This window comes from Drosophila melanogaster, chromosome 3L, assembly GCF_000001215.4.
Source record: "Drosophila melanogaster chromosome 3L".
NCBI lineage: Eukaryota > Metazoa > Arthropoda > Insecta > Diptera > Drosophilidae > Drosophila > Drosophila melanogaster.
Genome location: NT_037436.4, coordinates 926,002 through 951,700, shown reverse-complemented (window position 1 = coordinate 951,700; position 25,699 = coordinate 926,002). Strand labels below are relative to the sequence as shown.

At 42.3% G+C, this 25,699-nt stretch overlaps 1 protein-coding gene across 5 annotated transcripts in view, besides 2 other annotated features; it reads right to left on the bottom strand.

Moving 5' to 3' along the window:
* The window catches only part of Glut1 (Glucose transporter 1), a 79,715-nt gene that overhangs the window by 42,088 nt on the left and 11,928 nt on the right, over positions 1-25,699 (bottom strand). For all 5 annotated transcript variants that reach the window (NM_001274304.1, NM_001274303.1, NM_001274305.1 and 2 more), the window contains one exon: positions 568-754. The gene's annotated coding sequence lies outside the window, so the exon portion shown is untranslated. The remainder of the gene's footprint in view (positions 1-567; positions 755-25,699) is intronic.
* Positions 10,815-11,863: a mobile genetic element.
* Positions 19,102-25,699: part of a mobile genetic element that runs on past the window's edge.

Below are 25,699 nucleotides of genomic sequence, written 5' to 3'. Positions count from 1 at the left end.
GAAACGAGCTCCACTCAACTCAACTGAACTGAACTAAGCTGAACTGAACTGAACTGAACTGACTAAACTGGACTGGACTGAAGTGAAATGAAAAGAAGTGAGAAAGCGAAGCTATGTCGCATATTGGTTTATGCATGAGCCTGGTCGTGAGCGACATTGGGCCACGCCCCTCGAAGGCAGCGAGCAGTGAACACTTCATTTGTCAGGCTTAGCTGTGGAAAGGGAGAATTCGGAGCAAGTGCGTGGATTTCCTGGCATGCACTGCAAGTATTTCACATTAAGTTATGATGAAACTATTCAGAACTTACAACAATGTCTTCTATTGAAAGGAAGCACGCTTTCAAACACCTTCAGTTCTACATCAACATGAGTTTGAAATCTATTATACTCCTCGCTAGCTCAAACTTGCATTGCGTAGGACCTTAGATTCTCAGTGCGCATTTAAATGAGACGTCCTGCATTTTGACTTTCTCGAACTAACCTAAGGCTAAGCTAACCTGCGGACTGAGAAATGAGAACTGAAAACCGAAACTGCTAAAAGGGAACGTATTTCTCAAATGCACTTACCGAAACTGCATTAATTATTCAGCAGCCATGGCTGAGGACTGCCGGGTCCCGTTCTGTTCTGTTTCGTCCTGGAAACTTAGATCCTGCGAGGTCCTGGCCTGGTCAGCGGTTCGCGCCGAAAGTCGACAAGTTGAGCGGCTGAGCTGAGAGGCTGGATAACTGGCGCGCTGGAGAGCCCGATGCATGCCTGCAAAACAGAGGGAAAGTGGCATAAATATTAAATGCAAAATAGCACAAGAGTTGAAGCCGAGAAATCCCCAACTGCCGGCGGGGATTTGCGCCTTCAGAAATTCGCACTAGAGCCCGCCTACTTTGCAAAACATTTTACTAAATTATGACGTCCTTTTCTATTTTATTATTCGTTTTCCCCCTTTTTTTTTTGTATAAATAAATCAAATAAAATATGCGCGCGTTCACGCTGAAAGCTGAGGCCAAGACAGTGGCGTCGCTCGAAAAGGAGACGGGGGCTGGATCCTTTGTGACCTGGTTTTTTGGTCATAACAATATTGCCAACCGAAGCGTGGAGCAGCGAACACAATTACCGTGGCAACTCACTGGCTCCGCCCCCTAGTGGGCAGGGGCGTGGCAGCGCCACACCCACCCGCCGCTTTCACTGGGCGTGTGTGTGTGTGCTGACGTCATTGCTGCACTCGCACAATTACCATTGCAACAACAGCAAAGACGACGGCGACGTGACCTGGCGACGGTCACTTGGGCTTCACTTTAAATATACTCTATATGTGTGCGAGCGAGTGGGAGTGCCGTTGGCAGTGGGCGTGGCCGGTGTGGGACGGCAGCTGCCAAGGTTAATCAGCTGCTGTTCGTCTGCCCGTTTTAATTGGCCCGCTGCCTGGCGGCGCCTTTAAGTGAGTTATAAAATGCGAAACTATTTCGACAAGACAGCCATCGCATTTCGCATCCTTCTCCCTTGATGAGCTTTAAATTTGAACAGCAGCTCGTAAAGCTGGGCCAAATGGAATAGGAGATGAGCTGCTGAATTTAGAGGAGTCCAAAGTGGAGTGATAAAGTGGCAAACGTTCCCAGAACGAAGGATTGACGAGGATCTACTCGATTTTCCCGCATCGATGGGCCAGACAAGGCACTTTGAAAACTCTCTGAAGTAACGAGGACTATTGATATGATGGCCTTGTTTTCCACTTTAAGTTATTATTATGGGTAAGAGTTAATACCGGATAGAATTACTTTATCAATTATTTAGTAGATGAACTAAGCTCTTCAATGACCGAGTTCCATGTATTATTGGTTCCAGTGAATCCTCGACATTTCTAGGGAGTCCTTTTTATTGCATTATCTCTGGGCGAGATGAATGCGCATTTAATTTGGCATTTTCCTTGCAGCCTTCAATTCCACCATATCGTTTCCCCGATTTCCCAATTCCCCGCTGGCCACATCTGAAATCCATTCCCGGGCATGATTACACTCTATCGCCTGCTTAAGCGCCTTTTTATTTAACTATATAAAACTGCAGCGCATCAGAAATTAGAGAAGCGAACGCCAGGGGCGAAAATAAACAAGCGAACGTGTTGGGCGGGCGGTTGACAGGGGGCGGGGTTCAGAGTTCAAAGTGGCGTGGGTGGCGAAGGGGGAGTGGCAGCGGGGCAGAGGGTCACAGCGTGATAACGCTTTGTAAATACTTTTGCTGCACTTTGCCGCCTGCGCTGCTGTTGTTTTTTCTAGCTTTATTTTTTCGTCGCTTCCTTTGGCTTTGCCATCGCAAATTTTTATCTCCATTTGCGAGCTGCGCTTTTCCTTTTCACTTTTCCCCTCGCACGGAAAAATCACAGAGACAAGGCTGCGCTTTTGTTTTTCCAACGCGAAAGGGATATTATTAAGCGTGGATGTCAGCGGCGTTATCGCCAGGGCAGCTCTAAGTGCAGCTCGCCAAATAGGAGGACCAAAAAAAAAAAAAAAAAACACAGTCGGAAAGGAGCGAGCATACAGATCCTGGCGCTGTGAATGCGAGTGTGTTGGGAAAGCTCTTTGCCAAATTAAATATTAAAACGCTGTGCACTTATGCAACTTTAATGCAATTTGGCCAAAGTAAACGCCGCGTCAAGGAATGGCCTGTGCTGCGGGCCCACACCACGTATACTTAATTTGCGCCAATTTCCTTGCCGCCTATAAAAAAGGATTAATGCACTCGAAAGGCACAAAGCCATGCTAAGAGACCATTTACCTGAAAGCCAAATGAAGCCGCAATAACAACGACATTTGCCAAACAAATTCGCACACATGAGCCGGACTATTGGATGCTCTTTCTCTTCTTGAAGCTAAACTCTTATGTAGCTCATTAAAAGATTGAAATGTAATTAAAAGTAAATATTAAACAATATATAGCACAGCAAATTAACTTTTTTTTTTTTAATTCCGAAAGCTTTTTTCATGCCACGAAGAACCTAACGTGAGGGGCCAATAAAGTGAGAGTCGCCTTAATTTACAGTCCCCAAAACCAGAAGCCGTGGCTAAGGTGAGTTTATGCCGCGCGAAGGACATGAAAAATTCAGCACTGCTCCACTGCAAATGCCGTGCAAATGCCGAAATGTCACTTGGTATATGGCTCTTTAGTCTGGAGCGCCGCCTCATTTGTTGCTTTTTGGTGCTGGTTGCACCTACGGCCTATGTTGCATGCTCGCTGTTGCACTGCAACTTAAATCACATCCTTCCCGCTGCAGCAGAACATGTGATTTTCGGTCGGACAAGTTGCTTGGTTGTGTTGGGGTGGCGCAGGGGGTAGGAGGCAGGATGTGCAGGATATATAAGCATGTATCTGCATGCCACTTGCACTCTGCTACTTTCTTGGCATTTTACGTGCCCTGCCGTTGAGCCCCGCCCATTCATCCCGCCCGGGGTAATCCCCTGGCCATTTCTCATCGCCTGAAACAAAGTCGCGCGTGGTTCCTTTCCTTTCCTTCCGCTGCTCCCCCTCCTCACCCTGCCCATGACTACATTTTACTGCATGACAATTTATTGAGTTCCCCTCGTGCTTTCCTTTGTCTTTTGGAGGTTTTCCCTCCCCGTTTTCGGTTTGGTAACTGCTTATTTCGCCTGTTTTGGCTGGTTGTACATTTTTATTGTTCCCCTTGTTTTTCAACCAGATACTATTTTATTTGCCAAGCGCAGTGGCTTTTTTGGCTGCTTGGTAACGAGAGATCCTTCCCGAGTATCAGCCACAAAGTATGCTACAAAATGCAGCTAAGGATGCTTTGTACTCATTTTTTTCCTTCGTAAATCAGCGTGTTTTCAATGATTCCTATGAGGTTTTAAGACTCGCTATCCCTAAATACTTTATCGATGTGTTAGCACTTTATTAATATATTTAACGAAGCTTTTAAATCAACTGGGAGTTTACAATTTGTCTAGAAATCAAACCCATCGGAATTTGATACTGTAAACCGGTGCATATTCTTTTCTAATTTCATTAGGATTTCCTTGTTGGCTGGTAGTAATATTTGTTTTACCAAGAAGCACAAATACGAGGCATCTTGTAGTCCGAAACTTTAACAATTTGTACTTGATTTTGTTTATGCTTTCTACACCGTCCTCTCTCTCATTCCGCTTCGACTTTGTTTTATATGCAAAATTTAGTAAATAACGCGAGTTGCCGCTGCTTGCTTTAGTTTTATTTGCACGTTTTTATTTGCCGTTGGCGTTTGCTGCTTTTTACTGCTGTTGGGAAACCCCTTCGTTCTGGGGAACTCCCATTTTCCCCATTTTCCCCACTTCCCCCAATTTTCCCTTCTGTCTGCGGCTTGGCACACATTCCCACATTGTATCGCAGCGATTTTATTTACATTTGCCGTGTGTTTTTCCATTGCACTGCCGCAGTTCGTGAGCAAATAGTGACCCACCTGCTCCCGTTTCTCGTTCTTGCCCAACTTTCTCGTGCTAAAATTACTTTGAGGATTTGATCCATAATGCAGGCACCAACCGCACTTGACGTATTTATGAGCTGACCGCCGCAGACAACTCCTCGCCCTAAACTCCATTTATAACTTTTACGACGAGCGCCCGAAAAAGCCAATCAAAAGCCACAAAATTCTGCATGCTCCGACACCTGATGGTGCATGGTTGAGGGTGTGGTGATGTTTCACCAAAAAAAAAAAAAAAATAAAAACGCAAAAAGCCTGCCCAACAGCTGTGGATATGTGGGTGCATAAAAAATGCACACGCCACCGGCCCGAGGGGAGTGGCAGCCGCCCACTTCGTCGTCCTGCCCATCGCGACCAGCTTCAGGAATTGACCAGCCACTCGGCCACCCAACACCCACCACCCACCGAAAAGCCACCCAATCTCACCTACAGCTGCGGTCACAGCAGCAGCGCTGAACACAGTGAACCGTAAATTACTAGCTGAATGGGAAATTACTGCATTGCCTACCGAAAAGAGAGTCCCTTTAAATGGAAGCTCTTTTCGATTATAAGTTTATATATATAAATCATATACTTTCTAATCTTTCATATGAATTAGAATAATAAGAATATTTATTGATATCTACAGCAAGTGCAACAAGAGTAATCAATAGACGTCACAATTTATTTTAAAGACTGCTAGTCTAAGTGGGCTGTGACGATTTCGAAGGTCTCTAAGCAATCGGAGAACCACTCGGATAAATAAAGCCTTTGCTATTATTTTAACCCAAATTGTGTGCACTCGGAGCACATGGCCAGACTTTAAATACGACCAGCATGGCCGATGTCGTGCGCCCTGACTTTATATCCGGTGGGAAACTGGAAGTGGGAAATGGGAAATGGGAAGGGAAAATCGGGGCGGCACAAAAGCCTTCTGTGTGAACCTGCACACATTGCAATTTGCAATTGGTAAGGCGGGTCGGGTTCCAGGATCCCTTTCCCTGGAGCCTGCTGCGGTCATTTGGCGGTAAGCCGCCTTGTCATCCACCTGGCAGGACATCTTCGATTTGGGCATTACATCGCCCCCTTGCCCCTTGCCTCTTGCCCCTGTGCCCCTCGGCCCTTCATCGAGCTATTAAACAATAAAAACTTGCATAAAACAAAGTTTAAACATCGTTCTGGCCACACAGAAAGGATTTTTGTTGCATATTGTCGGCTGTGGCTGTGTTTTTCGGCCAGTGTGTGCGCCTTGGGTATTTATGGCAAGTGTGGCATACATTCCGGGGCGGTATCAAGTTGCCTGTTGGCACGTTCAACTAATTCTGAATTAATGGAATTCCCTGAATAATTGAATTCGAATCGCTGGCATCTGTGCAATTAGTCGCCGCTGCCATCAGGCTGCAGCCACACGGACACACACAGAACACCTCATTATATGTCATGTCATCTCATTATGCCTGCCCCAAAACTCCACATTCCCTCTCCAGTTGGTCGTGTATGCCTCTGTCCGTATATTATGTAAGGCCTCAAGCCATTCCATATATATGCACATAAATGTGTGTGGCATGCAGATTTCGTGGGCCGTTATTTAGTGCATGACAGCTAAATGAGTTGTGGCCTTTATCTGCTTGAGCCCGAGAACTCGAGGCTTTAAGTTTAATGGCAAACCACAGTCGCTGGTCAAATGCGAAAAGCCAATTAAAATCCAAACTTTCGCATAATTATCCGGGAAGTTTTGCCATAAAGTTCGATGCGATTAGAGGTGGATTGGTGGGCACTTGGTCCCCGAGTTAATCAGAAATTGCTCTGGAGGAAAGCAAATTGAAGTCCGCGAGGACTGACATGAGCCGAGGATATGAAGCAACCAGTTATTGCTCATTATGCATCCTCGTGTCTGCGGCTGGGGAAAACACAATAGTTACTTTCGCTCGCCACTCATGCGACAGTTGCTATGCGTCCTGGCCAAGGACACCCAGTGTCCTCCGTCACGCATATGTGCTCGCATTTGAGGCTGCTCTGTATGGAAATGCAGTTAACTTGCGAATACCCTGGGCTCTGACGGCATCTACTTTAATATTCATTATTGCCTGGCAGTAATGCAGACTTACGATGGGCATTTTAAGTTTAAGTGCTCGAGACTTTGCTTTCAAATTGTGTAAGATTAGGTATGTGATCAACATTACATCGAATCCTTAAATCTTATCGTCTGAAAGGCGATTTAAGTTGGGGTTGTGGAGTCCAGTAAGTCCCAGAACTGCCCGTACATCCCATTTCGATTCAGTCCCAACAACGCGTGATAATCAGTGGCGAGCAGAGCGAATGGCGTCGGGAAATTTTCCATTTTGCAACCGACACACCTTTAATCGACTTCATTTGCTCATTAGGCAGATGGCAGTGCGTGTTTGTGGGCACATGGAGCAGCACCAATCTGGAATGGGAATGAACGGGACGGGAACTGAGAGCCCCTAATGCCATTTGCCCTCCCTTTCAGCGCGTAATTGTTTCCTTGTTAGTTGCCACCTGAGCCCAGATCCTGAGCCCTGCGATTCAGCCTCAACCTGAGCCACGACACGTTAAATGCATTTATGAATGGGTAGCAGGTTGCAGGTTGCAGGTTGCAGGTGGCAGGTCGCTCCTGGCAGGCTGCAGGCTGGCTGATGGCAGAGCCTCCCCATCAACGGCGGCATCGTCAATTGCAATTACTTGCAAGGTCCTGCGAACTCGGTTCTCGGAACGGGGACATTTAGTCCCCGCATTCATGGGCCCCAAAGAACCAGGACAGGACATTAACGCTGCAAATTGTGTGTCCTTTGTTGCGGTTAGCACAGCGACAGCAACAACTGCACACCGAGAAAAATCACTGATCCATCTTTTCGGCACTTCTAAACAATAGCATTAGGCTTATAATTCCTTAAATCACACAAAAATTCAAAAGAGTATTGCAAGTAGTGAAACAATTTAGAGCTTATCCACAAACAATTTGGATTTTGCAATTTGCAACTTGCAATTTCGATTACTTAACTTTTATCCCATCATCACAGTCGTTCTAATCCTTCAGATCCACAAAAACCAATTTATTCTTCACCTGCTAGTATTGTGATTTCTGGCAGTGCAACACCACCAGTGGAAACGGCAGTCGAAACCCGACACAGTTTCCCCTATCTGTTTTGTCATAGACCTGAAGCTGAAGAGACCAGTTCGCATTACGCATACGCCGCGTTACCCGTGGCAGGGCTATTAATTTAGTGGCCCAGTTGGCCGGCCAGTAATTGCATTTTATTTGGCCATAGTCGCTGCTTTGGTTTAATTGGTTTTCGGCCGTGTGCGTATGTTTTCGTTTCGTTCGGGCGCTGAAATCTATTTGGACCTTAATTAAAATGCAACAGTGCGTATGGGCAAAGTTGCAAAAAGTCAAATGGCCAGCCAAAATAAAAGGGCATCCGAAAATGTTTGTTGTCCCTCCTGTCCATCCTGTCTGCTGTCACCTGAGGTGCAGTTTTCTGTGGGCGGGCTAAAGATAAAATAACTGCAAAATGTTGACAGTCTTCCCGTCTCTGTTTCGGCCACAATTTTATTGACAGCAGAATGGCCTGATTGCTGTTGGCCTGGCCGAAACGAAATGAAATAAAAAGTCCTGCCCTGTCAACACTCGGAACACACGAAACGATGCGAGGCAGGGAGGTCGGAATAAACGTTCGTTTTGCTTTCATAATTTGCATTGTTTGCGGTGGTCCAGAAACCATTTCGATAAGGGACTTCAGGCCTGTCCAAATGCTGAATACCCTTTGAAATGCTCTCGAAGGTCCTGAGAGCTGGTCCTGAGCGGCGGCGCCAGAGCTATATGAATGTTCGAATGAATGCAGAGTTAGGCAGAGTTATTGAAATGTACTTGTCACAACTTTTCGGCTTTAGAATTTTAGTTCAATAGCATTAGTATTACCATAACACATATACTCTGAATATTTTTCAAAAGTAACATTTTCCAGTTTTCCAGTGCCTGTGGAATATATAGAGTGGGCGAGAGGTCCTTCTGCAAGGACATCGAAAGATGGCGGAAAGGGGGACTGCCGAAGTGATTGATGGCTCAGGGGCATGTCAATCGCCGGTTCTCGACTGGCGCTGCAGTTTAAACAGATTAGAGCCACTTTCAGTGGGGCGAAACCGGAAAAAAGGGCGGCGGGGGCCAAAATAAAAAAAGGGAGTGGAAAAGTGGCAGCGCGCGTTTATTGCCGCACGTTGCAACGAGCCTTGCTCAATTTGATGCGACACCTGGTCGAAGTAGCAGGAGCACAAACAACAAAAGGAGCGCGACCGTTCGGGCGGCAAATGTTTTACACGGTGTCCACTTTTTATTTGCCTTACAAATTAAAATCCAACACATGTTGTTTAATTAAAAAGAATGTCGGGCACGTGTACATATTTATGCTGGCGCGAGTGTATATTTATGCATATCGCACACGGTCACAACAAGGTCCTGCGGACTGCAGGACACTTGCATCACAATACTTCTCGGCTAACGAGCGTGAAAAATCATGCGCCAGCAGATTGCAACACATTTTGTATGTGCTGCAAGTATGGTACATACAGCTGCAAAAGTGAAAAAAAAAGGCAAATGAAAAGCGGGCGTGGGTGGCAACAGTTCAATTAAAAGTTTTGCAAATTACGAAAGTTATCCCAGAGATGAATAATAAACAGCACGGACTCGTTAATGAAAGAGCGCAAAGAATTAAAAGTAAATACGACAGTTGGGCACAAGAATCCATTTCATATTGTTACGTCGCATTGCATACATAAAACCGTAAATCCTGTATATTAGTTTTTCCATAATCCGCAGTAGCCGTAGATTTGCCTAGATTTCAATAAGTATTCTTTGGATTGTCGGTTGGGGAGTTGGTTCACTTCTACACTCGCACCAATTGATTGCAGCCCGATAAAAAGACGCACACAAACCAGTCGGTTGCATCGCAAAAAAGGGGTAATCCGTCTTCATCATCTGCTGCTCCATTAAGTGCAGCGCAGTTGAAGTTTCGCTCCAACCTTGCCGCAATCGAAATCACATTATGGGCAGCTAATTTTTCTCTTTTCGGGGCTTACCATAATTCGTGGCGGAGGGAGGCAAACTTTTCCCCAATTCATTGGCCGTATCAAAATAAACCCAGGCCGCAGACAAACTTTTCACATATGACGACAAGTTTTCTTTGCTGCCACTTAGCCTGCGTCCCTGTGTCTGTGCCACCCCCCACTTTTCAGCACTTTCTTCGGCTACTTAACTGCAGCGAGGAAAGAGTGAGGAATGCGAGGAAAGCGAGGAAAAAGCCAGGGAAGTGGCACATCGGAGATACTTCTGGGTGCGGAAAAACGAGGATAAAAATGCTACAGCTGCAGCTGGCAAAGGGAAAATTTCTAATGAAGTTTGCAACTCGGATGCGGAGCGGCACACAAAAGTAAATTGATTGCAATTGGAATCAGTAGCAGAAGCTCGTAACGTCAATCAAATTGAATTCACGCAGCGTCGAGGAAATACCCCAGCAGATCCTGGCCAGAACATCAAAGGAGCCGCAGGATCTGGAAAGTGGGTGCATGCATCGTCAGTGTGAAACTTTGTTAATGAAATAGGTGTGAGAGAGCAATGCAATAAAAGTTAAGTGAAGTTGAATGCTGATGTCAGAGCTGCGGAAATGTGGCCGAACCGAAGGCGTTTCCTGGGAGTTTCTCCGCGCTTCCATCGACAAAGTGATTTCAGACCAGGAGCAACTGCATCTACTGATTAAAAACGTCAATAAAAATCGCCTGCGAATGCGAAATTGCAGCTGAATGCGAGCGCCAGCTGAATGCCAAATGAGTGCAACTAATGAATTGCGATGCGATTTTAGGAGCTGCATCCTGTGGCATATGAGTTTCCTTTGCTGGCACACGTGTAAGCAGGAAGGTGGTTATCAAGCATCTGTTGGCCAAGAAAGGCAATGGTAGCTTTTTGAAGCCAGTTTCAGACTTTGTTAGTCTCAGGTGTTTTGTGGATTTTGGTTATTTGTGCAGCCATTGAGCTATTGGCAAGATTTGTAGAAAAGGAGAGCAGTTGGCGAATAAATCAGTAATTCTGAGTGCAACCTCTTTTGTTGCATCTTTATCTGCGACGTTTTGTTTCTAAGTATTTGAAGTATAGGTTTAGGAAACTGCATTTATCTGAAGAAATCCTATTCGAATACTGGCATAGATAGCTTACGGTTGAGTGCCCTTTACTAGTACTACAAAAAAATCGCCATAAGAATAAGTGAAATAAAGAGCTGCATAATTGACCTCCATTCGACTTATTTCGCTGCACTGTAGATATCAATCAGTTGACCATAAGCTTTTGCTGAAATTTTCATGCTTCAACTTTTGCAGCTGGAGTTCCTCAAGGAAGCGTTCTTGGCCCAACCCTATACTCAGTTTTTGCTTCGGACATGCCTACTCACACACCAGTCACAGAGGTAGACGAAGAAGATGTGCTCATAGCCACCTACGCTGACGATACTGCTGTGCTCACGAAAAGTAAAAGTATCCTGGCTGCCACTTCTGGTCTACAGGAATACCTGGATGCATTCCAGCAATGGGCTGAGAACTGGAATGTGCGCATCAACGCTGAGAAGTGTGCCAATGTGACGTTCGCCAACCGAACAGGTAGCTGTCCGGGTGTCAGTCTGAATGGGAGACTGATCAGACACCATCAGGCTTATAAATACCTTGGTATTACCCTCGATAGGAAGCTCACCTTCAGCAGGCACATCACAAATATTCAGCAAGCGTTCAGGACCAAGGTTGCTCGGATGTCTTGGCTCATTGCACCACGCAACAAACTGTCGCTTGGCTGCAAGGTCAATATTTACAAGTCCATATTGGCCCCCTGCCTGTTCTACGGCCTGCAGGTATACGGCATTGCTGCGAAGAGTCACCTTAATAAGATCCGGATCTTACAGGCGAAGACCTTAAGAAGAATTTCGGGGGCTCCTTGGTATATGAGAACAAGAGACATCGAACGCGACCTCAAGGTGCCCAAATTAGGAGACAAGCTCCAGAACATCGCCCAAAAATATATGGAAAGGCTTAATGTACACCCCAACAGCCTAGCAAGGAAGCTAGGAACTGCAGCTGTGGTCAATGCTGACCCTCGGACTAGAGTCAAAAGAAGACTCAAGCGACACCACCCTCATGACCTCCCTAACCTGGTTTTGACCTAGAAAGTCTTAGTTTTAAAATTCATTAGAATAATCAAATAAATAATAATTACTATGTTATATCAACTATTATAATTCTCCCTATCATTTTTAGGATTAAAAATCTGTTAGTCTTAAGTAACCAAGACACATTGTAAAATTAAATAATTTAAGCAGATCAAATTAAGTTGCCGCATGGGTAACAGTGCGTTGATCAAATAATAAAAACATCATCGTAATAATGCTTCAACTTTCTTGCTGTTGCTTTCTTCGTGTCTCCATTGTTTCTGGCTTTGATAATGTCATTGTTGCAAAAGTTTTCAGCACTATCTGAGGGGGGCGCGGGTGGCAAACCACCCGAAGGTTGCTGCAGGATGACGTTCGCATTAAAACGAACGTCAGCTGGGGCCAGCTTATCACGCTTCGAGCATTAGAAAGTGTAGCACGCTTTTAAGCGCAACTAAAACTGTCTGCCAGTGGTGGTTGAAAAGGGGGGTGGAGGAAGGGGACTGCTGGTGGCAAGGAGAAGGCGGCTGTGGCGTGGGGGCGTGGCAGGCAAGGAGGTCAGCTCCAGGTTGATGCTCATTTGTGGGGAAGCTGCAGCAGTCTCTGCAACATTTGTCAACATGCCAAGCGTGTCTCACTCGACTTTCATTCCCACCACACCCTCCTAACACACGCTTTTGTTTCCCTGTGTGTGTGTGTGTGTGTTCGGGTGCGCCCGCGTCCCTATGTGTGTGTGTGTGTGTGTGAGCAGTACGGTTGACCTGGCGCTGTTTTAACTGTGGTTAACATATTTTTCAAGCGCTTTTTGTGGCCAGCAGCAGCGGCAACAACTTCATTCTTGCTTTTGTGTGGTTTTTATGGCTGCGGTTGTCCAGCTGCCGTTGCTGCCACTCCCCCTTTTCGCCAGTCCGCCCCTGGGCCGTCCTTTGTTGTTGCCACAAAACTAAAACCAGAAGCTGCGTGTTAATTTTACATTTTTACGCTTTCATGGCCGTCACTTGCGTGCGGCATTGGAATGCATTCATCTGGCTTCCTTCTCTTTTCCCTGACAGTTTAGCTCATTGTTTCGTTAAATTTTAAGCAGTTGATTCCCGGCTTTTTCAACTTTTTCAACTTTTTCAGCTTTTTTCAGCTCGGTTGCCCGTTAACCTTTATGGCCGCAACAGTTTAAGCCGATGGCCGTTTTACGACTGACTTTTGCACGCGGCCTGACGGGCTAAGCGCGGATTACGCATACGCCACGTATGCCAACCAACGAACCAACTTGCGAATTCGAAAAGAGGCTATACATATTTGCCAATAGTGAAAAATTTAACAACATAAAATATACATATGGGCTTGTTTGTGAGCTAGTTAGACGAACAACTTGATAACATTTCATTTAAATTTCGCTCAATAATAATTTATTTTACAGCAAACAAAATAAAAATGAAATTCTTTTTCAGCTAGGTAAGCGAACATATGCTTGCATATCATTAAATAAATGCAAACAATGCAAATGATTAAAAAAACCGAAAGCGAGAAAAAGCATTTAAGCCCCATTATGAAACATGTATATATATATGTATATTGTGGCCAATAAAAGCCATTTCCTCATATTTAAAAATCATATTTAAGAGGCTTTTATTTAAGATTTAAATCAATCAATTTACCCCACACAGATTTTTCCTATATTTCGATGTCATAATTTCGTTTTTAAATCAAACATTTCATGAATAGGGATTCCAATGGCTCCATCCATTCCATTTTTAAGCCATCTCGCCATGCATTTTTTCTCTGTTTGCTCAGCGTGCGGTCTCCGGCGTGGTGGTCCAAAGGGGCGTGGCCAGGGGCGCCGCAGGGGAAGTGGGCGTGGCCGTTACGGCGGCACTTGCAATTGGCACTTGGCAGCACTCGCGTTGCATTTGCTGCTCGACTGGCTTTTTGGTCGTTAAAACCGCTCGACTGCCATAAGCTGCTATTAATTTGAATTATACGTCCATAATTTCTCCGCTGCCAATTCGAACGGCAACTGTCAATGCAATTTATATGTTATGTGTGCCGGATTTCTTTCACCAGTGGCACAATAAAAACGTGGCCCACAAAAATGACAACCCAGCCAGCGCTGAGCGCATTATCGGCGAACAGCTGGTTGGAAATGGGCTCTTTCCTCCGAAAGATCGGCCTAAATGCTCCCCTGAATCCCCTTCCAATTGGCTCGCAGGCCATGCAAAATACTTTGATCGCCTTGGCCAACACGAAACGGAGTAAAATCAAATGATTTCCGTGCTGGCCGACAAACGGGAGCAGCAAAAACGAGGGCAAGACATGGCAGCGGAAGTGTTTTCCCCGATTCCACAGAAGGAGGAAAGCCAAGCAGGAAAATACTGTGCAATTTACCTTTCAACCATTAAACGTCCGTGGCAAGAGCACAAAGCGAAATCAAAGTGGCATGAAAGCGCACCAAAACGACCTGGGTCGAGGTGGTGGAGGGGGCAACAGGGGGCGGGGTAGGAACATGAAAACGATAGCTTAACCCCTTTGCAACATGCGGCTAAGCTAATGCTATTAGCAGAAGGGAGAATTGGAAGCGACACAAAGGACTAAATTGCAAAAAAATATTATTGTATGTGGGGCTTGGTTTCGGATTTGACCATCAAAGGTGCCAGGGGACAGAAGTAAAAGCTCATTGAGCAGTTGAGAAACGTGCACTCGAAAAAACAACCAATTACCAATTCTTCTATGAATACACGAGTTTTGGTTGTAAACATATGACATATATTTTTTCTGTGTTGCTTAGGAAAATTTGTGTGCCTGATGTCCTTTGAGGCATCCAAGTGCGAGCTGTCAAAAACAGCTCTTTCAGTTGTGAAGAAGGGAGAGACTCTCGAACAGTCTTAATTTGCCTATCCTGCTGAAATTTGTAAGGACTTCCCGCCTCGCTGGCACATCCCTCAGATTTGCGACTCCATTCACCTTTTACCAGCCATCGATGCTTTGCTTATTAGCACAAATTGATTTCTCCGGTCGGCAGCTGTGCTTATTTATTTTGCATTAGCACTTTTAATTAAACTCTCCCTCCTCGGGCGCCACTTGAAAGTACCGCCGAGTACCGCACTTGCCATTTGCCACTTGCCACTTGGAACTTGGAACTTGGCACCTGAAGCCAGGGATCTGTAACGTGGTATCTGGAGCCTGAAACCTGGAACCTAGAACCTAGCAACTGGCAACTGTGCACCTAGCACCTGCAGCTCCTGTTGCAATCATTGTAATTAAATCAATGAATGATTCATGTGAGTGCTGCATTAATGCAAAATCCGTGTACTTAGAGCGGATGGCAGAATAGAGTAGAGCCGCGGGGCCAGGACACTACTGAGCGCAGGAAGCCAGAAGGACACGCAGTCAGCTAAATCAGCTGCCACTGGTCGGGAATGGAAATGGGGTGGGGACACGGATGCGGATGCGGATGCCTCGTGCTAATTTCAGTGCCAATTAATTTGATGGCAAACACTTGGAAAGAGCTGTCCTGCGGAATGCACTTCGCATCCAGCTAGTCAGACATGCAGGCGGCTGTTCCTTTGCGTCCTTTGCGATTCTCATTTTGCAAAAAGCTTTGGCAGGACCAGCGAGTCCAAGCCAACGTGCTGATAATCATGGCGCCTTTGGGCCTCGGGATGAAAATGAAAATAAATTTGCCGTGTTTATTGCATTTGCATTGGGTAATTGCCTATACAATTTAACACGAAATTAAAAGCGGCCGCGCTGGCATTTTATGCAACACTTAAATGGCCGTTTAAATCGGAAGTGTCACACGGACACCGATATGAAGTCCTGAGAACGGCATCTGATGCAGTTTATTTCACTGGATGCAATTGTATCTTAAATTTGTGCTTTTTTTAACAATTTAAGATGGCAATGGTAAAGAGAAAAATATATTTGTAATGAGAAAAATGAATTTAAATTTCACAATTTGCTAAATTGGCTTAACTGAGGAGGGGCTTTTACAGTGCACGCACAAATATCCTCTTACTTACTTAGGAAGACAGAAAGAAAAGTCCTCTCAAATTCATTTCAATACATGTCCTGCACTTTTTCTCCGAAATTGAAAAATGAACAACTAGCTGAGCAGATTCGGTTCCATTCACTTAGCAGATTCATCTCCATAAATTGCAGCCCCTTGGACTTTTTACTTGCCTCATATCTCGGTGAGACATTAGTTGCAAAACTTTCGTTTCTATGCAATTTTCTGTGCGACATTTCTCTAATCCTCACCTTGCATTTCAAAACAATTCTCGTGCGTGGCGATGCTTTCTACCGCCTTCTCCCCGACCCACCAGTACCGACTTTCTCCGACTCCCCATTTACCCATATTTCCATCTCTTCCTCGAGAAGAGCTGTCAGAGTTGCTCCCAGGTTGTCAGTCAAGTGGCATCGTCGTCGTCGTCGTCGTCTGCTCGTTAGCACACACCTCATGGGCCTGGGCCACCGCAAGGATCCACCGCCCATCTTTTCAGCCAGCCCCCAAGTTTGTATCCACCCCCACTCCCCCCCAGAGTCAGCAGTGGTCTGTCATTTCTATAACTACTTTTGCTACTTCTAGTTAACCGCGTCTTCTGATCACACACACACACATACGCAAATGTTGTCAGGCACCGAAGAAAATATATATTTATTTCTTAGATAACCCAATAAGTGAGATGCTCTAAGTTGAGATTTTCCCTAGTATTTTTCACAGTGTACGACTTGCACTCTCCTTGCCACTCCACCTCTCCACCGCCCACGTAAACTACACTCTTGCACAATTACATACAATTTTGAGTGCGTTCGTGCCTGGCTCCTTTTGCCAGCTGTCTAACTGTTGTTGTATTCATAACTACTTTATGCCACGCCCCCTACCACACACACACACACACACAGCGAAAGAAGCGAAGAAGCAGCAGACATTGAGGGTGATGCTGGGCTGTACTGGCTGCCTTTATTAAAGTTTTATCGCATTATAAATTTCCGCCACCCCTCGCATTTCCACCTCTTTTCCTGGGAAAACACCATTTTTCGTGGGCCAAAAACGCAGTTACCCGAAATGTGGGGGCGGGGGCCCGAAACAGGGGGCGGGGCAGAGACAATGATGTCGTTTCATGTACACCTGTTCCGAGTCGTTTTATTGTTGTTTCTGCTGCATATTTGAATACACTTTGGCGTTTGGTCGCTTAACTTTAAATCCCTTTTCGTTGAAAGTTTGCCACTCGGACAAGCAAATGACAGTTTTGTCAATAAGTTTTCAGCCAGCTCCTATATCCCTTAATCCCCATATCCCCACATCCCCATATCGCCACCCACAAACGGCCGCACAGGCGAGCTCACTTAAAATGCAGCCTAATGCAGCAAAAGTTTTTATTGTTTTACCCGAAAAGGGGGGGGGGATGGATAAAAAAAAAGGGCAGCAGACAGAGGGAGAAATAATAATGAAAAAGTCTTGCACATATGAATATAATATTTGTCTGAAAGGGCTTTTGGCTATGTGAAGTTTGCAATTCATAAAATATGAAGAGCAAGGCGGGCAAATGCTGTTTGTATGCGTCCAGCATTCATTAAATTTAGTTTTCACATCCCTCGGTGCCTCAAACTTTTTGCACTTGCCTCGTATTTAAGTAGCAAATTTTTGTGCTTTTTCAAATATTTGTGCAACGCTTCAGCCCAGTCTGTCAATCGGACAGTTCGTCAGTCTGCCAGTCTGTCAGTCTGCCAGTTGGCCAGTCACTCATTCGGCCATTTGGCCATTCAGGTGCTTCTCGGCCCTTCGATAAGGACGCAAGCGAACTTGTTAGTTGGCAGCTATCTTGCTGACCACGGCCCTCTTTGGCCCACTCTACAACAATTTCAATTTGAGGAGCACTCACCGAACAATTTCACAAAAATTTCTCTGCCTGCCAAAGATACGCAAAAATGGTAGAAAATACTTGGCGTACACACGGAGAAATGCCGATCGTTATCACTTTGAGTGGCACTGATTGAATTGAGGAAATGTGTGGGAAACATCTTTTAGTATGAATCAATCAGAATGAACGATGTTGCATCGGCACGTCAAGTGATTTTCGTATATAACCACGAGTATCTTACTTTTCTTACAACACATACTAAATACTCTGCATCCTGTGAAGTGATACTTAAAATAAACCCAAAAAAAGGGCATCTATCAGAAATATCATTATTTTCTGTGCGTGTAGCTCTGTTTTTCTATATTTCTCATTTATTTTTACGCAACCTGAATTTATGGCCCACTCAGTGGCCCTCTTTACGGGCCTTTTTCGTGTTGCGCGTACAAAAAGCGCAACATTTATGCAATTAAAGCCAAATTAGCAATGAATGCAAGTCGAGTGCTTTGGCTCTACAAAAGTTGCCATCAAACTTTTGGCCTTTTGTAAAGTTTTCGCCTTTCAGCTTACAGGCAGGCGGCTCCCCTTTTTTAGTTTTTCAGCTGGGCTGCTGTTTTGTGCATAGTTTTGCAGCTTCAGCTTCCAATTAATTTAATGCCAGGCCGTCTAATGAGCGTTTAAGCTTCGGCTTCAGCGCCCCATTAAGCGCAGCAAAAGTTCTGGCCATGAGTGAAAATCGTGTCACCCGGTTTCAGGATCTAGGACTATGGATACATGATGAAGGACTCCAGTCTCCAGACTCCAGACTCTGGACAATGGCTCACCTGGCCAACAAAGCAGTCCGGCTAATAAGCTTGACTTGCCACTTGGCCCCTGGCAACATAATCAGCTGCTGCGATTAAAGCACTTGTCCCATTGTTTAATTTTACAATATTAGCCCAGCTTTTATTGCCGCATAAGCTCGTCTCCCACCAACTTGACTCGCCTCCCATTGTTTGGGCCACATCAAAGGCCCTCTGCCTTTGTGCTGCAGTCTGTGGAGGCACTCAGATCCATCTCCGATCCGGATACGGATCGTTCATCAATAATCACATGCCTGAGGACTCAAAGTGAGGCCACAAAAATGTTGCGCCAGTCCCCGCTTCGCCGTCGTGCTTTGCGAAACTAATTTATGCCAGACTAATGACACTTTACAAACGGGCTAAAAGGGGGGTTGGCCAAAAAGGGGTGGCTAAGAGCGGATGGGTAGGGAAGGCGGGGTGGTGCGGGTTGCGAAATTGGCAAGGCAAAGTTTTCGGTTCGCTTTTGGGAGCCGGGCTGGCTGTCAGGCCGCGGAATGTGGAACTCGAGCGGGAAATGATAAATACGCTTAGACCTAATTAACTGGCGACTTTAATTAATTTTTAATGAAAAAGTTAATGAGCCGCGAACATATTAAAGCAACTAACTCGACCTGCGCATGGCTAAATCAACTTGGCAGATTTTGGCTGCACAAAAGTTATTACCAAAATCGTATACTCTTTTATAAATATTTATTTTCTAAAATGCTGTTTTCCTTTGAAGTGACCCCTGGACAACGAAATAAATTTCAATTGACTGAACCTTGTTTGCTTGTGTAGTTAATTAGAATTCCAATACTTCTGATGTAGTTAATAAAGTCTCAAAACGCAGTTGGTCATTTTATCTTTATTTGGTTTTTATTAAGCGAGTGTACATTCCAGATCTATTCCTGATTTATAACTGATCTTAGTGTGGTCTACAGGCAGATCTCTTGTGACAGCCAAGTGCTGACACTAGCAAATTCTGCAATATGTAAGTATGTAGTTCATACTCGATAACCAATGGGAGTCGAGTGCGACCCCTAAAGGCGTACATGCTGAATTCGCATATTTAGTATTAGGGTGTATCTAAAGATCTACTAGGGTGACCCTAAGGAATTAGGGTGGTCCTAAGTTTACTTATTAGTCGACTTATTATTATGATTCATATTATAATTATTATTAATATTATTATTATTATTGTTATTATTATTGTTATTATGTTCGTATATACTACATCTCCCTCCTTTTGAAAAATAACGTAATAACATGAAGTTATTTTCAAGTATATAATAATTTTTTTTTTTTTTAAATGTACATTAATATTTGAAATGAATGATTAAAGAGATATTAAAAAATATATATATATTTTCATTATATTTTGCAAAGTAAAAGTTTTGTATTATAATGTTTTTATTGGTTTTTATTTTATTTGTGGGTTTTTTTTTTTTTTTTTTTTTTTTTTTATTTGTGGTTGGCCAACCAAACAAAATGTATTATGAATTAAAAATTTTTAACCTATCTTTATGGACTATCTGTTTTTTATTTTTATTTCCTATAATTGTAATGTTGTCATTATCTCCTATTTCTGAAACTAAATATGGTCCTAAATAATTATTGTCAAGTTTATGACCCGTTTCGTTTTTAAGTAATATCTTATCTCCTATCTTTAATTCAAAGTTACTAATATTTCTATCATATTTTATCTTTCTATCGGCTTTTGCCTTGTCTAACATATTTTTAGCTCTTCTATATGCTATTTCTAATCGTAGCTTAACTTCTTTTGAATAGTCATCCATGTTGTAAATAGGATCTATTCTGTCTATCCTGTTAAAATCTATGAACTGTCTTGGTAATCTTCCAAATACTAATTCATATGGACAATATTCATGAACTACCGATGGTGTTGTGTTGAAACAATAAGTAAAATATTGTATCCATATATCCCAATCGGTTTTGTCAACAGATATATATGAGCGAACATACTCGTTGAAAGTTCTGTGACTTCGTTCTATTGTTCCTAATGTCTGGTGATGGTGTGCTGTTGAAGTAATGTTTTTTATCTTCATATATTTGCATAGGTCGTCTATAATTTGGTTTTTATATTCCGTTCCCATGTCCGTTATGATTGTTTTCATTGGACCGTACTTTAGAATAAAATTTTCGAATATAGCCTTAGCAACTGATTTTGCACTTTTATTTGGAATTGGTACCGTTACCAAATATTTTGTTAAATCGCAAATGATAGTAACAGCATACTCATTTCCGTTTTCTGATCTTGGCAGTGGACCAATGGTATCTATCAAAACTTTATCAAATGCTGTTGCTGGCGTTTCTGTTATTGTCAACGGTGTTTTAGTATGTTTTGTAGTCTTGGCTTGTTGACATTTTAAACATGTTTTAACATATTTACTTATTGCCTTTGTCATTTGTGGCCAATAATAATAGTTTTTTATTTTCCTCAGGGTTCTAGAAATTCCTGAATGGCCTCCTTCTGATGGATCATCATGATATTTAGACAGTATTGCTTTTATTTGAACCTTATCATTTTTATCTATCTTAGTCACCTTGTTTAATAGCGCTATTTTTAAATTTTTTAGTATTTTATTGCCCTTTTCTTTAAAATTCTTTATAGTGACAAATTCGAAGATTTGTTCACTTGGTGACAATTGTGTTTGAATGATGCTATTTATTCTTGCTTCTTCATTAAGCCTTTGAAAGAATTGATCTAAATCGATTATTTCATTAGAATAAAAATTAGTCATATCAAAACGTGTTATAATTTGTTTTCCTCTTTTCAACAAACACTTATGCTTGTCTATTTTGAGTATAACATATTTTTTGGCATCAATGTTATTGATTACCTGATAGATATTGGGCATTTTTATATTTTCTTTCTCATTTGGTTCATGCAATTTTTCACCTGCGCAGGTATTTTTCTGTCTTGTTGTTGATCTTGTTGTTACCTTTAGTATCTGTCTATTTATTGCTTTAAGTTCTCCGATTGTTATTCGGGACAATGCGTCTGCGACATGATTATCTTTCCCCTTGAGATATTCTACTGTGAATTCAAACTCCTCCAAGTCTAGTCTCATTCTGGTTAATTTTGAACTGGGGTTTCTCATTGAAAAAAGATATGATAGTGGCCTATGGTCACTTTGTACTAAGAAATGTCTACCATATACGTATGGTCTGAAGTGATTTATTGCCCAGTGAATAGCTGCTAGCTCCTGCTCTGTAGTGGACTTATTACTTTCGCCTTTTGTAAAGCTTCTTGAAGCGTATGCCACTGGTAGCTGTTGACCGTTATGGTCTTGAGATAGTACCGCTCCACATGCTTGTTTACTAGCATCTGTGGTTATGCAAAATTGTTTGCTGAAATCTGGGTACTGAAGGAGTGTTGGTTTCATTAATTCCCTTTTGAGATATTCGAATGCATCATTGCATTCGCTTGTCCATTCAAATGGAACATTCTTTTTACAAAGCCTCGTTAAGTGGCGTGATTTCTCAGAAAAGTTCTTAATAAATCTTCTGTAATAATTGCAAAATGCCACGAAGAGTCTAGCTTCGTCTGCGTTTACTGGTTTGGGGTAGTTCTTTATTACCTCATATTTAGAGTCATCTGGCAATATACCTTTGTCAGTACACTTGTGACCTAAATAAGTAACCTCTTTCATAAAGAAAGTGCATTTTTCTGGATGTAATTTTAAATTATGTTGCCTACATAATTTGAAAACGTCGGTTAGATTTTTAAGCATGTGCTTTTCAGAACAGCCTATGACTACTAAATCATCCATATACAGAAATGCTTGCGAAGGCGTTAAACCTGAAAATGCAAGGGTCATCATTCTTTGGAAAGAATTTGGGGCTATTTTTAAACCAAATGGTAATCGCGTGTAGCGGTATGCTCCCGTTGAAGTTGAGAATGATGTTATATTTCTTGACCTTTCGTCTAATTCTATTTGATGGAATCCTGACATCAGGTCTAGGCACGAGAAATATTTTGCTCGGCCTAATTGATCAAGAATATCTTCTATTCTTGGAAGTGGGAATTTATCTGCTAGCAGTTTCTTGTTTATTTGGCGATAATCGACTACTAATCGCCATCTCTTTTCCTCCGAGTTAGGCAGTGATTTCTTGGGTACCAAGAGAAGAGGGCTATTATATTCTGAAATAGATGGTTCGACAATGCCATCTTTTATTAATTTGTCAACTTGCCTTTGAATTTCTGGTTTTTGACTTTCTGGCATTCTATAGTTTTTGATATAGACTGGAGTTTTGTCATTTAATCTCAATTTTTGCTTGTAAAAATTATTAGCTGATATGGTTTCTGTTTCAAGACCAAAAATATCGCTATATTCGGTGCATAATTTTGTTAAGTCGCTTTTGAATAACGATGGAAATTTAAGAAGTTTTAATACTTCTGAAGTTCTTTGTGCACTATTTTCTATATTTGCGTTGTATACATCATAATCATCCAATGATTCGCTTTTTATATTTGCGCTACTAACTATAGCGTCTTTTTCAGTTGTATTAATAATTCGAATCAAGACGTTCTGAGTGTTTACGAGTGCACTTGCGATTATTATGCCAGGTTGTAATTCCTGGTTGGGGATGAGGACATGTGTGTCAGTAGATGTTAGTTGAATCTTTCGAATCACTTCTGATCTAGCTGGCAAAATTATTTCATTATCTAGTGAATGTATAATAGGAATGTTTATGTTCCTGAAATTTTTGGGCCTCAAAGTGAACCAATCTTCTTGGTCGTGGAATTCCAAAATACAATTGTATTTCTTAATGAAATCCAAGCCAATTATACCATCCCCTGGTATAGGAAAATTGTCAGGTACGATATGGAATTCATATGGTATTGCTGCATTAGCAATACACATTTCTAAATGTAGTGTACCTAGAGACTGAATTGTCCCTTGCCCTATTCCTGATATATTTGTTGTATTTTTTGGATTTAAATCGTTAAGATTATTGTTTCTGCATTTAAGCAGGGAAATTTCTGCACCTGTATCTATTAAAAGAGTTACCCATGAATTGGTACTCATATTCTTCAATCGTATAAAAATGCTTAAATTGAGATTAATTTTGTATAATTTTATTGTAGATTGTCGCTCAAGGGGGTATGTTCGTTTTCCGATTGTATGTTTCGGACATTGTGGGCATGACTTGTTTTATAGTTATGGTTTTGGTTACCTCTTGAGTAACCTCCACCTCTATTATAATTTTGGTTACCACCTCGTCCTCTGTTTCCACCATGGTAACCACCTCTGCCTCTATAGTTGTTATTGTAGGAGTTATAATTTCCTCGGCCATTACCTCTGTTTTGGTAATTTCCTCGGTAATTATTACCTCGATAGTGTCCTCTATTATTATAGAATAATACACTATTTGAATTGCCGGTCATTTCTGTACTGCAGTGTATGTATTTTTCAATCACGCTATTCATCGTGTTGAAATTTCCAGCTTCCAATATGGTTTTGAGCTTATCGTGCCCACAGTTCTTGGTCATTGCAGATATGGCTTCCTTTGTAGCGAATTTGTCTGCATTGTTGGAATCTAAACCATCATCTATATAGGCTGCTTCGAGCAACCCACGTAGGTTTTCTATCTCCGTGGTATATTGCGCTGCAGTTTTGCCGCGCTGTTGTGTACTAAGCATTTTTGCTTTGATGACATCGGGCGATTCGCCTTTAACTGATGCTTTTAATAGATTTATTATACCGATAATGGTCTTTTCATTTTCAACTTTGTGTGATAATGGACCAAGTATCTTTGTCTTGATTACCTCAACCGCTAGCATCTCCTGATCTCCTTTTGTCAGATCTATTAGCCGGAGAGCCGTGAGGAATCTATTCAAGTTTAACTTTTTGCCGTCAAACTCAGGTATTGTGGACGAAATTTGTCGCACATATTCCCTTGCTGTTGCGGCAGAGTCTGTCATTTTGTCCGTTTCCTGTATTCTTATTCCTGTATTTGAATCTGAAAGTTCTTCTTCAAGTAATTCGGGTAATGTTATTACCGCTGGAATTGCAAGATCGTGGAGATCCTCTTCTTTTATTTCTATTTCTGATTCTCCTACACTTTCGATATCCTCACCGATCTCAGCCACTATAGGTGTGCTTAAAATCGTTGGGATTGTAATATTTAAGTTGTGTCTGTACTTGACGTTTAACAAGTTCTCACGGAACCTGTTTAGAAATTTTACTGCTTGTGATAAATGATTTTTTGTTAATCTTTTCCTTTCTCTGTAAATTAATTGGCGTGCTCCATTAAAGCATCTTACCAATATCTGCGCATGCTTGTTGAGAGTGTCTTGTTGCACTTCTCTATTTGGTGTCATGCATTTATAAGACTTGTCAAAAGTTGTTTTAATTTCTTTAAGCTCGTTTTGTATTTCTTGCCAGTCCATTTAAAGAATACTATGGATTTATCTATGCAATCGAACTTTATAAATTTTGGCCTCTCTCAAATAGGTTTCTTCAATAATCTTTTTTTTTTTTTCATTCTAGTTTTCTGATATTAAAAATAAAAATTTTAGATCATCTTAATTCAAAATACATTTTGGATGTTTTTTTTTTTTTTTTTTTTTTTTTTTTTTTTTTTAAATTTTATCCAAACTATTCTCTGCTTTGCCTATATAACGCCTCTTTATTATCTTGTTATGCTTAACATATAGCGTTAATATAAACTGAGCGACTGTTACGATCGTCATGATCAAAAGGAGTAACCACAGTGACTGAATGTCATCTGTATGGTCGACTATTTTTAAGTTATTGACCACATTGGCCGTATTATCTTTTGTCTGACTATCGTCAGATCCAAACCAACCCATTTTTGTATATTTTTATTTTTTTTTTTTTGTTTTATTTTTGGGTTTTGGTTTATTTTACTTTAAAAATATGTTGTTTTGATTTTTTTTTTTTTTCAATATAGTTACATTTTCCTACCTAGTTGGTGTATGGCTTTACGGGCCATTCTTCTCATCGGGCAGAAAAAGTTCCGCTCAATGTTACAATATTTTGTGTAATATTAATATGCAGCGCAGTGCATCGAGGGTGGTGTGCCACGCAGGGCAACAAAAAAAAATATTTTATTTTTCAGCTCCTATTTGCTTCACTCTGACCCTCCTTGCGTCAGCTGGACGTCGCCGGGGTTGGCACGCTGACACTCCCTCGATGACGTAATGAGCGGGCTGCTCACCACGTTGATGATGATTTCCTCATTTAGGGGTTATGTGGTGGAGCTGCAATGTCTGCACGTATGTTCACAATGCGGTGTGAACAGTGGTCCCTCGCAGTCGTTCGGGCATCTTTTCTTGAAAACAGGCAGGCTTTTCGGATTGGGAGTTGGAGTTTTGTTAATTGTTAACGATTTTATTTGAT